The sequence below is a fragment of the Mobula birostris genome, chromosome 18 (assembly GCF_030028105.1).
Source record: "Mobula birostris isolate sMobBir1 chromosome 18, sMobBir1.hap1, whole genome shotgun sequence".
NCBI classification, from domain to species: domain Eukaryota; kingdom Metazoa; phylum Chordata; class Chondrichthyes; order Myliobatiformes; family Myliobatidae; genus Mobula; species Mobula birostris.
Genome location: NC_092387.1, coordinates 2,301,043 through 2,315,680, shown reverse-complemented (window position 1 = coordinate 2,315,680; position 14,638 = coordinate 2,301,043). Strand labels below are relative to the sequence as shown.

The following is a 14,638-nucleotide window of genomic DNA, read 5'->3' as shown; positions in this document are numbered from 1 at the left end:
TGTCCCCGTGCACACGGTGAGGTGTATCACTCTCCTGATATGCAGTGATGTGCACCACTGTCCCCGTGCACACAGTGATCTATCACGGTACTCAGTACACACAGTGATATCTATCACTCGGCACAGTACATACAGTGATATTTATCACTGGACACAATATACACAGTGTTCTCTATCACTGGACACAGTACACACAGAGACCGCTATCATTGGGCACAGTACACACAGTGACTTCTATCACTGGACAGTGATACACAGTGATCTCTATCACTGGACACAACACACACAGTGACTTCTATCACTGGATACAGTACACACAGTGCCTGTTATCACTGGACACAGTACACACAGGGATACCTATCACTGGACACAACACACACAGTGACTTCTATCACTTGACACGGTACACACAGTGCCTGTTATCACTGGACACGATACACACAGTGAAATCTATCACTAGACACAGTACACACAGGAATATCTATTACTGGACACAGTACACACAGGGATATCTATCACTGGACACAGTACATACAGGGATATCTATCACTGGACACAGTACACACAGTGAAATCTATCACTGGACACAGTACACACAGTGCTATCTATCACTGGACACAGTACACACAGGAATCTCTATCACTGGACACAGTACACACAGGAATCTCTATCACTGGACACAGTACACACAGTGACCGCTATCGCTGGACACAGTACACGCAGTGACCGCTATCCCTGGACGTAGGACACGCAGTGATCTCTATCGCTGGACGTAGCGCAGTGACCTCTATCGCTGGACACAGTACGCGCAGTGACCGCTATCGCTGGACGTAGTACACGCAGTGATCTCTATCGCTGGACATAGTACACGCAGTGATCTCTATCGCTGGACGTAGTACACGCAGTGACCTCTATCGCTGGACACAGTACACGCAGTGATCGCTATCGCTGGACACAGCACACGCAGTGACCTCTATCGCTGGACACAGTACACACAGTGACCGCGATCACTGGACACAGTACACACAGTGATCTCTATCGCTGGACACAGTACACACAGTGACCGTGATCACTGGACACAGTACACACAGTGATCTCTATCGCTGGACACAGTACACACAGTGACCGCGATCACTGGACATAGTACACAGAGGGATATCTATCACTGGACAGTGATATTTATCACTGTGGTGGCATACCTAGCTCTGTGAATGATTGCTGGTGACTTTTCCTTTGTTGAATTTCTATATTTTCTGCATAAAACAAAATTCCAATTCTCTCTGCATCCAATGGATGATGGAATGTACGTTGTGTGTTCAGATTTACTCTCAAGCCTGCTGCTGATTACAGAATTATTAAGAAGTTTGAGAGTACAGGCCCTGCTCCAACACTAAAACAGTAACACTTACCCTGACTCAATCCAGGAAGGTTAAATTCTGTAATGTTGCCCAGTCTGTCTACAAGTTATTCACCATTAAGAAAGCATTCTGAATTTTTCTCCTCACATCTCACTGTGTATTTGTGGTGAACAGATGGCTGCTTTGTCGCTTCCTCGGAGGAGTACTGAACAAGAACAGTGAGAACACGTGGCAGGGTTAGTGTTGGAAAAGAGTCGCTGCTCTGCCTACCACGTACGTCTGTCCTGACACAAACAACACAAGATGCCAGCTTTCATTTCTGTCTTCACTGCAGGTAGGAAAGCCATATTCACTTCAAGTCCCATTTCCGATTCCCACACAGGGACCTACCTCCCTCCCCTCCCTTCAGCTTGATTCCTCTTCAACTATCCTCACGCTGAAACCTAGTTACTTGAGGATCCACGCTCACTCCAGCCCCAGGGGTGGACCTATTTATTTCAGTAACTGGATGACCAATGATCAGTAGTCCAGTAGTCACCAGCCAGTAAAGCGACTAGGACTTGATGTCTCAATCCCTATGGTAAGTCGGCAATCTCGATGTTGGCAGTGGGCTTGGAGTGGTGACAAGGAGGGAGGGTAGGTACGTCATTGGGGTCATCAGGTGGGCACCCTCCTTCTTTGACATTTCGTTGATAAGCCCACGATGTCTCCAGAGGGCTCAACGGTGCTACCTGGTGTCCCAGACACCCCCCCCCCCTTAAGTTCCATACCCTCCTGTCTCCATCTTGCAGCCCAGTTGTTGTCTTTCCTTTTAATCCAAATCCAATTGCTGCTTTCTTCTGCTGCATTTGACAAGGACTTGATTGCTTGTTGGAGGGAGTGACCCCTCACCTCCATCTTCTTCAATAGACTGGTCGTACATGTAGCAATGAATCCCATGCATCCCACTTCTAAGGGAAAATCTTGGTCTTCCAGCTATTCTGGGCAGCTTCAGTTGCCAGTTCAGAGTACTTGGTCTTTTTCCTCTCATAAGCTTCTTCGACACCATTTTCCCATGGTACTGTCAATTCCACAACATATGCCAGCTTGGCTGTTGTGGACCACAGGACCATGTCTGGCTGGAGTGTTGTAGCCACAATGTCTGGGGGAAACACAAGCTGTTTTTCCAAGTCCACGTTCATTTTCCAATCCCGAGCAACCTGCAGAATGCTTACATCTTTTTGATATTGCATGGTGCTCTGGAGGTTGACCTGCTGGTATAAATCATGCAATGTGGACATTTCCTGCCGATGTTTGTGGGAGAGCATTTGTGGTGATTCGCCTCTGTTCCAAGATTGATGCCAGCTGTCTGAGAACTTGATTATGCTGCCAAGTATACCGCCCTGGGTGAGGCTCGTGGTGCATCCTGTTAAAATGTGCCTTAGTGACGCAGGTGCTTGACAAAGAGAGCAAGCGGGGTCTTCTCCCCACCACTGGTTCAGGCTCTGGGGTGTGGGTAGGAGGTCATAAGTGGCTCTGATGACAAAACTTAGCCGAGATCCCTCCATCTCCCAGATGTCACGCCAGCTAAGTTTCCTCTTTTCCAGGCTCTCCCAATTAGTCCATTGGCCCATTGAGATGGCCGGGCAGTAATAAACTGTGGTGTGAGAAAGATGCTGGAATCTGGAAGAGAAAGCAGAATGCTGAAAGAACTCAACAGGTCAAGCAGCATCTGGGGAGGCAGAAGATGCAGGTCAACATGTTGGGCTGAGACTCTGTATCAAGATTGATAGGGGGAAGGGGGAAATATTGTCAGTGTACAGCAATATCAGAGAGATTGAGGCTGATTGGTTATAAGTGGCACCATATAGAGAGGGTAACTCAGCCGTGGACACCAACAAGCCTGGCTGTGAAAGGAAGAGGTTGGTCATGGGACTCACAATCACACCCTGAGAAAAACCAGAGCTACAGAAATGCCAATTAGAAGCTCCTCCTGGGAGAGGAAGGATCTTGGCCACAGGATGGGCCACTCCCGGAGACAACGTGAAAGCCTGACGCAGGACAGGGGACTCTGGTGTGCTTCTATTGGCTGCCTCTGGCTGAGTAGGGCTGATGGACAAAGAGAGAGAGAGATGAGGAGGGGATGATGGGCAAATTTTAGGTATCCCATACTCATCATCCACCTCCTCTTCTGCTACTCTAGTTCACCTCTCGCATCCCCCCTCCTCTCTACCTACCCCTCATCTGGTTCCAGCTCCAACCCAGCTCTCTCTCATACCTGTACAGGGCCTTCACACAAAATGTTGGCTTACATCTTTTGGCTCCACAAATGTTGCTTGACCCTGCCATGTTGAGCATTCGGTTTTTTTGTTCTCATAAATAACAGGGAACAATTAATAGAATTGTAGCACAGTCCACCACAACAATTACTTACCAAAGTAACTCGCAGAGTAACTACCCTGAGAAAATATCCATTTTACTGCTGAGGAAGTAACTAGAGGCATAACCAAGTGATCTTGCACAGAAATCCATGCAGTGGATCCCTGTCATGGAGATGTAACTGTCCATGAATCCCTACCACCCGTATAAGTGCAGACAAGGAGCAACAAGCTCTTGGCTTTGCATCTCATCTACAGACACAACCAATTCCTTGAGAAACCTTTAGCACTCACTGAGACTTTGTCTCTGTGACTTCAGCAAGTGCCAAGAAGGCAGGAATCAGCAATGGGTCATAGTTACTATCGCAGATCACCATAATGTGCTGCTAATATTGGGAAACCATTGCTGCACATTCAGTAACATGGCCCCATTTCACAGTACAAGCTTGACCAAAGTATAAAAAGACAACATTCCCGAGTCAATCAAACTGATTGAGAGTGCAGATCTAGATGGCAAGATGGCCCCAGTGAACTACAGCGACATGCTGTGGGCTAAGTACAATACTCTAAATGTATTGACCTCTTTTGAATTACTTTCACTGCAATCTGCAGCATGTAACTTCCCATCAAGCAATGTACTTTTAAATCGACCTAATGAACTACAGATTTCACGATCTTCTGAGAGACCTGGAGAACTTTAAGTGGATGAAGGTTCATTTGCCAAGCTGGAAGTGAGGAAGGGGCAGAGGGTCTCAAGCCCTGTTGAGACCCCCTCTACCCACTACCTCGTTAGCAAGAGTGCAGTCGCAGGAGAACAAATTAAGGAGCTAAAAGCAAGATTGCTGTATCAGAAAGAAATGGGAAATTGTTGTGTTCTATGTTTCACTGAGACATGGCTTACTCACAGCATGGCAGATAAGGCTTCAATTCACAGGATGGCCTGAACTGCAGATTTGGAAAAGGCAAAAGGTGAAGGTTTGTGTTTCATGATAAACTATTCGTGCTGCTCCAATGTGGTGGTTTTCACAAACTCATATTCCCCCAACCTTGAATACCTAATGATCAAATGTCATTCGTTCTATTTACTAAGGGAGTTCTCCTCCATTATCCTGACCACAGTTTACATACCACCGGCGGCTGACTATAATCAAGTGCTTGAGATACTGCATGATGCTGTCAACAAACAAGAAACAGTCCATCCCGACTCATTTCAAATCAGAGTCGGGGATTTCAACCAGACTTGTTTGAAGAAAGCCCTGCCCAATTACCATCAGTATATAACCTGTAGCACCAGAGATCCCAAAACATTAGACCACTGTTATACTAATGCCAATCGCTCCATGCCCAGATCACATTTTAGTAAATCTGAACACTTGGCTGTGTGTCTCATATCTGCTTACAGGCAGAGGCTAAAGAGCAAAGCTCCAGCGATCAGGATGACAAAGATTAGTCACGGGAGGCTGAGGAGCTGCTACGAGATTACTTCAAGTTGGTGGACTGGGCTGTGTTCAAGGGCTCATTTGTGGATCTGAATGAATACACTATGGTTGTCGGGGACTTTATTAAAACAGTTGTAGACGAATGTGTACCCACAAATCATTCAGTCTTCCCCAACCAGAAGCCCTGGATGAGCCATGAAATCTGCAATCTGCTGAGGGCCAGCTCAGAGGCATTCCTGGCCGGTAACCAAGGAAGTTACAAGAGCTCCAGCAATTCCAGACTAAACTTGAATCAACGAAGGATGCTCTACAGTTGTGGCAGGGCTTGAATGCTAATAACTCCTATAAAGTAAAATGATGTGGCATAGGTGACAACAGGGCTTCACTTCCAGATGAGCTCGTTATCTTCTACGCTCATCTTGATCGTCAAAACACAGAGGAATCATCAACTCCCACAGCCCCGATGATCCTGTGGTTTGAATCTCTGAAGTCGATGTGAAAGCAGCCTTCAGGAGGGTGAGCACATGAAAAGCATCCGGCCCAGACGGATGGCCAAGTGCTAAGGACCTGTGTTGATCAACTGGTTGGAATGTTCACTGGGATCTTTAACCTCTCGCTTCAGTAGATTGAGTTACTCACCTGCTTCAAACAGATTTCACTTATATCGGTGCCTAAGAAGAATGTGGTAACCTGCTTCAATGACTATCGTCCAGTCGCTCTTACATCCACTTTGATGAAGTGTTTCGAGAGGTTGGTGATGAAACATCAACTCCTGCCTGAGAAGTGACAGCAGATGCCATCTCACTGGCTCTTCACTCAACCCTGGACTATCTGAACAGCAAGGATGTAGACATCAGGATGCTCTTCATTGGCTACAACTGAGCATTCAATAACATCATCCCCTCAAAACAATCAATAAGCTTCAAGACCTTGGCTTCAATACCTCCTTGTGCAATTGGATCCTCAGTTTCCTCACTTGCAGACCCCAGTCAGTTCAGATTGGCAACATCTTCTCAATCTCCATCAGCACAGGTGCACCACAAAGCTGTGTGCTCTGACCCCTGCTCTGCTTGCTTTATACTTATGACTGTGTGGCTAAGCACAGCTCCAAACAGTTTGCTGTCTTTGGCTGAATCAAAGGTGGTGACAAATCAACATATAGGAGTCAGATTGAAAACCTGACTGAGTGGTGCCACAACAACAACCTCCCACTCAATGTCAACAAGACCAAGGAGCTGATGATTGATTTCAGGAGAAGGAAACTAGAGGTCCATCAGCCAGTCCTCATCAGAAGGTCAGCAACTTTAAATTCCTCAGTGTTATCATTTCGGAGGATCTGTCCTGGGCCCAGCATGAAGTGCAATTATGAAGAAAGCACGGCAGTGCCTTTACTTCCTAAGGAGTTCGTGAAGATTCAGCTTAACATCTAAAATTTTGACATACTTCCATACATACGTGATGGAGAGTATACTGACTGCCTGCATCACAACCTGCTGTGGAAACACCAATGCCCTTGAATAGAAAATCCGACAAAACCAGCTCAGTCGATCACAGGTAAAGCCCTCCCCTCCACTGAGCGTATCTATACAAAGCATTGTTGCAGGGAAGTACTGTACATTATCAAGGACCCCCACCGCCCAGGTCAAGCTCCCTTCTTACTGCTGCCATCAGGAAGAAGTTACAGGAGCCTCAGGACTCACACCGTCAGGTTCAGGAACAGTTATTACCCCTCAACCATCAGGGTCCTGATCCAAAGGGGATAACTTCATTCAATTTCACTTGCTCCATCACTGAACTGTTCCCACAGCCTAGGGACTCACTTTCAAGGACTCTTCATCTCATGATCTCGATATTTATTATTTATTTATGTATTCTTATTATTATATATTGAAGGGAATACTTCAAAAAAGGCGCCATCTGCCATTAAGGACGCCCATCACCCAGGACATGTCCTCTTCTCATTGCTACCATCGAGGAGGAGTTACAGGAGTTCAACATTTCAAGAACTGCTTCTTTCTCTCTGCCATCAGATTTCTGAATGCACAATGAACCTTCTTTTCTGTTGTTTTTCTCTCTTTGCACTACTTATTTATTCTTTCCATATACAGTACTGAGCACATGTATTTAGCGCGACTGCCTAAGACTTTTTGCACTACTCTGAGTAATTTTATGTATTGCACTGTATTGCTGCGGCAAACAAAAAATCATTACATTTGTGAGTGATGATAAACCTGATTCTGATAAGGGTCCCTATTATTCTGGGAGTGGGAAGCAGTCAGGTAGAGGGGTATCATGATTGGGAAAAGGGGAAGGGAGATGGAAGGGAGTGGGAAGCATCAGAGGGACATTCTGTAATGATCAATAAACCAATTGTTTGGAATCAAATTGCCTTGCCTGGTTTCTCAGGGCTGGGTGTGCCTGCACCCGCCCCACACCCCAACCTGACAATCCTTCTCTGCCACCTGTCCCACACTCCTCCTACTACACTCAACCCTCATAATTCCCAACATCTTTTGCTGCTGCCAGATTTACAAATGTGCTCTCCGCTCCATGTTGACAAATACAATACTATGCAAAAGTCTTATGCACCCTAGCTATATTTATGTGCCTAAGACTTTTGAGCAATATTGTATATATATTTCTTATTGTAATTTATAGTTTTTATTATTCTGTATTGCAATGTACTGCTGCCACATAATAACAAATTTCACAACATATGCCAGAGATATTAAACCTGATTATGATTCATTGTGATGTGTTTCATCCAATGTCCTCAACTTTCTAATTTCAGATTAAATTCTTTCAACATTGGGAATAGTGATTTGGATAATTTGCAATTCCTACATGCAATACAATATACCCCTAACCTCATTAAATTCAATGCAATGAGAACAGACGACATGCAGCCGGTCTAATGACAGGATCATTTCTGGAAGACAGATTTCTGCATGAGTTGTGTGGGTACTGGCCTGGACAGAACGGGCTTCAGTTAGAGGAAGCTCCCCCACCTCCACCTCCACCCGCACCCCACTCCCCCATCAGGTTTCCTGGCTCTGCCTATTACTCTGACAGGTTGTGAGGCACTTTAATTAGAAACAATCTGCAGGACATTATCACAGAAGCTCACTCTTAAAACCTTGCACTGCCTTTGTAACTCCGCTTCAGTTCAGCATTCCAACTTATCATTTGGGCTCTTAAGAGCTCAACAATTCACCATCTGGAATCATGGCACAAACTGCTGAGCCCACCTGCACAACACAATCACCACTCGAGCTGCAATGAGACAACCCCGACTACAAACTCAGCTCCAAACGAAACATACTCACAATGAGACAACCCATCTGCAAACTCAGCTCAGAGTGAAACCCACTGACAATGAGACAACCCCAACTACTGTTACGTACCCCGTAACTGGGTTGCCAAACCAGCAGAAATGGACCACTTAGTTGGAGTCTGGATTACTGGAACTAAGAAAGTTTTATTAAAGAAATAAGTAACACAGTACTCTAATCGTAAGGATATAAATGCAACAGGTTAGCAATGATAAAACACACATGTACACAGAACTAGGGTAATAGGAATCAACCAAGCTCTATCGCAGTCTGGGGGTAAAATGATCAGTCTCAAGTGACGCAGAGTTCAGTTCAGCTTAGTACAGTTCGCAGTAATCGCTGTTGTGCCGTTGGAGAGGGAGAGAATATGCAAATCTGATTCAGACAGACCTTTGCTCTTCGCAGTTAGCTTTCGGGCGAACCCTTTTAATGTCTTCTGTGGTCACCGACTGTGACCCCTCCGTTCTGGATACGACCGTTCTTCCGCGGTGAACCCGGCACCCAGGCAAGGGCGGACACACACACCAGGTTCCCGCTGATCGTACCTTTTCACCCTGTGCATTTCCCGCGACCAGATCTCCAAACTCCTACCAACTTGTGGGGGCACACCGCTTTTCCAGGGTCTCGTTATCTCGTGGTCTCGTGGTGTGTGGTGCCTTAGCGAACCTGTTCTTTTTATCCCCCTGCTGGGGTATCGCCTGTCCATCAAACTTCAAACAGTTCAGGTTCAAAGCAACCGGTCTGACAATACTCTTAATTGTGTTTCTTTTCCGTTACCTCTCTCTCCTCTCTCATTAACATTTTGAACGCTTCTCCATTGTCTCCCTTATCTCTCTCATCAGTATCAATCTTCTGATAACTTGGTTTTTCATCACACTACAAACTCAGCTCAGAGTGAAACCCACTCACAATGAGACAACCCCAACTACAAACTCAGCCCAGAGTGAAACCCACTCACAATGAGACAACCCCAACTACAAACTCAGCCCAGAGTGAAACCCACTCACAATGAGACAACCCCAACTACAAACTCAACCCAGAGTGAAACCCACTCACAATGAGACAACCCATCTGCAAACTCAGCTCAGGGTGAAACCCACTGACAACGAGACAACCCCAACTACAAACTCAGCCCAGAGTGAAACCCACTCACAATGAGACAATCCAACTGCAATCTCAGCCCAGAGTGAAACCCACTCACAATGAGACAACCCCAACTACAAACTCAGCTCAGACTGAAACCCACTGACAATGAGACAACCCCTACTACAAACTCAGCTCAGAGTGAAACCCACTCACAATGAGACAACCCATCTGCAAACTCAACCCAGAGTGAAACCCACTGACAATGAGACAACACCAACTACAAACTCAGCTCCAAATGAAACATAATCACAATGAGACAATCCAACTGCAATCTCAGCTCAGAGTGAAACCCACTTGCCGCGTGTGAGAGAACTGAAGATTTTTCAATCCCAACCTAGATGTTTAGGCTCTTAATGAAGGTTCTACCAGTATTTCAGATTGGTGTCCACCAAGACCCAAACCCAGGAGATTAACCGGAAGCTTGGGTGAAGGGGAGGGTGTCACTGCTGTCACTCCCAGGAGATTCTGCCGGTGGTGAGGGTGAAGGGGGGGGGATGTTACAGGAGATTCTGCCGGTGGTGAGGGTGAAGGGGGGGGGATGTTACAGGAGATTCTGCCGGTGGTGAGGGTGAAGGGGGGGATGTGACTGGAAATGCTGCCGGTGGTGAGGGTGAAGGGGGTGGGGATATTACAGGAGATTCTGCTGGTGGTGAGGGTGAAGGGGGGGGGATGTTACAGGAGATTCTGCCGGTGGTGAGGGTGAAGGGGGGGGGATGTTACAGGAGATTCTGCTGGTGGTGAGGGTGAAGGGGGGGATGTGACTGGAAATGCTGCCGGTGGTGAGGGTGAAGGGGGGGATGTTACAGGAGATTCTGCTGGTGGTGAGGGTGAAGGGGGGGATGTGACTGGAAATGCTGCCGGTGGTGAGGGTGAAGGGGGTGGGGATATTACAGGAGATTCTGCCGGTGGTGAGGGTGAAGGGGGGGGGATGTTACAGGAGATTCTGCCGGTGGTGAGGGTGAAGGGGTGGGGATGTTACAGGAGATTCTGCCGGTGGTGAGGGTGAAGGGGGGGATGTGACTGGAAATGCTGCTGGTGGTGAGGGTGAAGGGGGGGGGATGTTACAGGAGATTCTGCCGGTGGTGAGGGTGAAAGGGGGGAGTGTCACTAATGTCTCTTCCCAACATGCCAGTGAGCATTATTCAAGGGATCCAGGCAGCTCTACATGATGACTAACATTCTATTAAAATATCCTCCAGCTGAAAACAAACAAAATAATCAACTAACTTCTAACTGACCATTCTCTGCCCCTTGCCTGCCCCAAATAAATCTCACTGAACCTTGTCACAAGGAGCTGATTAGAAACCTAATGCAGAAACACAAGATTAAAGTTTCAACAGAGGAAATGATGCAGGAGCTGCTCAGGACAAACAGCACATAGTCCAGATCAGAAACCAATCACCTCAGTTTCTACATCTCCAGGTGACAAGACTCAAGGGCTGCAGCTCAAAAATCCACCAGTCACATATGGCCTCAGAGAAAGCTAGCTCCTCCTAGGCATCATGCAGAAAAAAAATATGGTATCTCGATAGGCACACCATTCCAGGGGCACATCATTTCCACAGGCACGACATCCCAGGGGCACGCCACCTCCATGAGCACAACATCCCAGGGGAATGTCACCCCCACAGGCACCTCATCCCAGGGGCACGCCACCTCCATGAGCACAACATCCCAGGGGAATGTCACCCCCCACAGGCACCTCATCCCAGGGGCACGCCACCTCCATGAGCACAACATCCCAGGGGAATGTCACCCCCACAGGCACCTCATCCCAGGGGCACGTCATACCAGATGGCAAATGCCCACCAAGTACGTGGGACTCAGGATTCCGAAAAGCACCTCTAAATTTCTATTAATTCCCGCCTTTCCAGGATCTTTCAATCTTTGTCATGCAAGGACACTCAATTGTGATTTTTTAAAATCCAAAATAATCATCAGTATTCCTGTTTCTGATACACTATAGCCAATCTTCCTGCAGACACTTGGTTCGGGTTTGATGAAAATGGGAAGGACAGAGGGAGCTTAAGGATGCTGTGACTGAGAGGATGACAATGTTCTGCATGCCCAGCATGGCTGTATATGCTCTCAAGAGGCATATCTGACTCAGGTGAGCACCGAGAAAACAGATCAACTAAACAAGCTTAAACAGTGTCTGTTGAAAGAGAAACTAATCAGTGAGCATTCCTCAGAATTTCAGAAACTACTGGAAATTAAACCAGGCACAGCTTAGAGAAACATCTCAATGCCATGAGACCCAGGGGAACATTTGCCACAAGATCACCCATTCTGTAGGGTCACCTGTAACCAGCAGTTACAGGTCATAGGTCACAGTTCCAAGGGGTAGGTCTGTGTGGGCAGCAGGGATGTAATTGAGTCCCCAGATCAGATTGGGGTCAGATGTCCCTGCAAATCTGGAGCTCAAGGTCCCCTCATTGACAAGTTAGTACCAAAGACTGAAAGTGGAAGTCCATTTTGCCGTTTGTGAGACAATGGAGACCTGTCTAGGTGAGTGAGTTAGGAAGGGGCTTGTGTTGTTTCGCTAAACATTGTGGCATGCTGTTGGTGCCAGACTGTGTTGTGGGCTGCCCCCAGCACAGCCTTAGGTTGTTCACTGAAACGATGCGTTGCGCTGAGTGTTTCCACGTCCCTGTGATAAATAAATGAATCGGAATCTTGGCCTAGAGCTGAACTCTGGCCTCAAACACAGACTCTCCGGGGATATCATCTTCCTACGGGGGTGGAGTCTCTTTAATTGGAGGGAGGGAGGCTCCTTGGCCAAATCCTCCCTCTCATCAACAACTGTTCACCCAATGTAGCACCTTCTGAAATGCAGTCCACCGTTGCGATGTAGAACCATATCATTCGCCTGTAAACACAACACGCCAGTTCACAATACTCACTCACAAAATCCTCCTGTTTCTAATTTCTACCAATGTCTTGCCGGTAAACACAACTCTCTTCATTGTCCTGCCGTGTCTTTGTGGTAGATCCTAACGATGCAGTTTGCATCGAATTTATTGTACCGAGTGCTTTATCGATTCCAAATCTGCATCGGTCTCATTGCAACCGATTGATTACACCGAGCCGAACTCGGCACCGGATTGATTGATTACACCGAGCCGAACTCGGCAGCGGATTGCCTGGTTACACCGAACCGGACTCGGCAGCGGATTGCCTGGTTACACCGAGCCGGACTCGGCAGCGGATTGCCTGGTTACACCGAGCCGGACTCGGCAGCGGATTACTTGGTTACACCGAACCGGACTCGGCAGCGGATTGCCTGGTTACACCGAGGCGGACTCGGCACCGGATTGACTGGTTACACAGAACCGGACTCTGGGCAGCGGATTGCCTGGTTACACCGAGCCGGACTCGGCACCGGATTGACTGGTTACACCGAGCCGGACTAGGCACCGGATTGACTGGTTACACCAAGCCGGACTAGGCACCGGATTGCCTGGTTACACTGAACCGGACTCGGCACCGGATTACACGGAGCGCTTAGACGACCAAGACTTCTCTTGTTATTGCACCGGGAGCCGGCGGTTGGCTACCCGGGAGAGGGGTGAGGAAGAGCTGCTCGGGCTCAAGGTGCCACCAGTTCCGCAGCTTTCAGTGGGCTTCGCTGCGGGCATTACCGTCGGAGCCCCCGCCCCGGGCCGCCCACCCCCTTACCTGTCCGGCCACTCAGGGCCGCCTCCCCGCCTCAGTTCCTTTGTGTTCCTTTCCGACTCGCCAGTACATAGAGCCCCCTACCCTGGATAGGGTATACACACTGCCACCCGGCAATCTGAATAGAGCACTAAAATTGCATATTCAGACTCCGGGGTGCCCTGCACATAGCTTAGCGTCAATGTTAAACCCTGGATCCTGAATAGAAATTCTACGCATCCAGCCCGGGTTGGTGCATAGTTTACCATCAGATTGGACTCTGCATTTTAAGGTTGAGCGAGCAGTTGTATTGAAGGATTCTATAAGACCCCCAGCCACAGCTAAACTCGTTTTTAAAAGCGTCTGCAACATGAGTTATGTGGACATTTATTGCATCAACGACAATGTACTGTACATTTGCTGGAGTTAGTGCTCAAAAGGGTCATCATGTTTAGAGGAAAGTCAAAATCAAATGACAGAACAGCAAACACCATGCAAGGGTCAGGGCATCAGAGTAGCTTTTTATTCTCTCTGCAGGCCCTACATTTCAATGCTGCTATTTATAAAATAATCTGCTGTTATATTTCCTCAAGATTTGCCTTTTATTTTGTAATGGGACATAAGACAAGACATAGGAGCAGAATTAGGCCCATGAATCAGAATCAGGTTTATTATCACCGGCATGTGATATGAAATTTGTTAACTTAGCAGCAGCTATTCAATGCAATACATAATATAGAAGAAGAAAAATAATAATAAATAAGTAAATCAATTACATATATTGAATAGATTTTTAAAAATGTCCAAAAACAGAAATACTGTATATTAAAAAAAAGTGAGGTCGTGTCCAAAGATTCAATGTCCATTTAGGATTCGGATGGCAGAGGGATAAAGCTATGCCTGAATCGCTAAGTCTGTGCCTTCAGGCTTCTGTACCTCCTACCTCATAGTAACAGTGAGAGAAGGGCATGCCCTGGGTGCTGGAGGTCCTTAATAATGGACGCTGCCTTTCCAAGACACTGCTCCCTAAAGATGACCCGGGTACTTTGTAGACTAGTACCCAAGATGGAGCTGACTAGATTTACAACCTTCTGCAGCTTCTTTCGGTCCTGTACAGTAGCCCCTCCATACCAGACAGTGATGCAGCCTTTCAGAATGCTCTCCATGGTACATCTACAGAAGTTTTTGAGTGTACTTGTTGACATGCCAAATCTCTTCAAACTCCCAATAAAGTATAGCCACTGTCTTGCATTCTTTATAACTACATCGATAATGTTGGGACCAGGTTAGATCCTCAAAGATCTTGACAGCCAGGAACTTGAAGCTGCTCACTCTCTCCACTTCGGATCCCT

The 14,638-nt window shown here is 47.2% G+C and overlaps 1 protein-coding gene across 2 annotated transcripts in view; it reads right to left on the bottom strand.

The window, feature by feature from the left end:
* Positions 1 to 13,389, bottom strand: part of apba2b (amyloid beta (A4) precursor protein-binding, family A, member 2b) — a 167,282-nt gene extending 153,893 nt beyond the window's left edge. For both annotated transcript variants that reach the window (XR_011889584.1, XM_072281920.1), the window contains exon 1: positions 13,311 to 13,389. The gene's annotated coding sequence lies outside the window, so the exon portion shown is untranslated. The remainder of the gene's footprint in view (positions 1 to 13,310) is intronic.
* Positions 13,390 to 14,638: the final 1,249 nt, after the last annotated feature.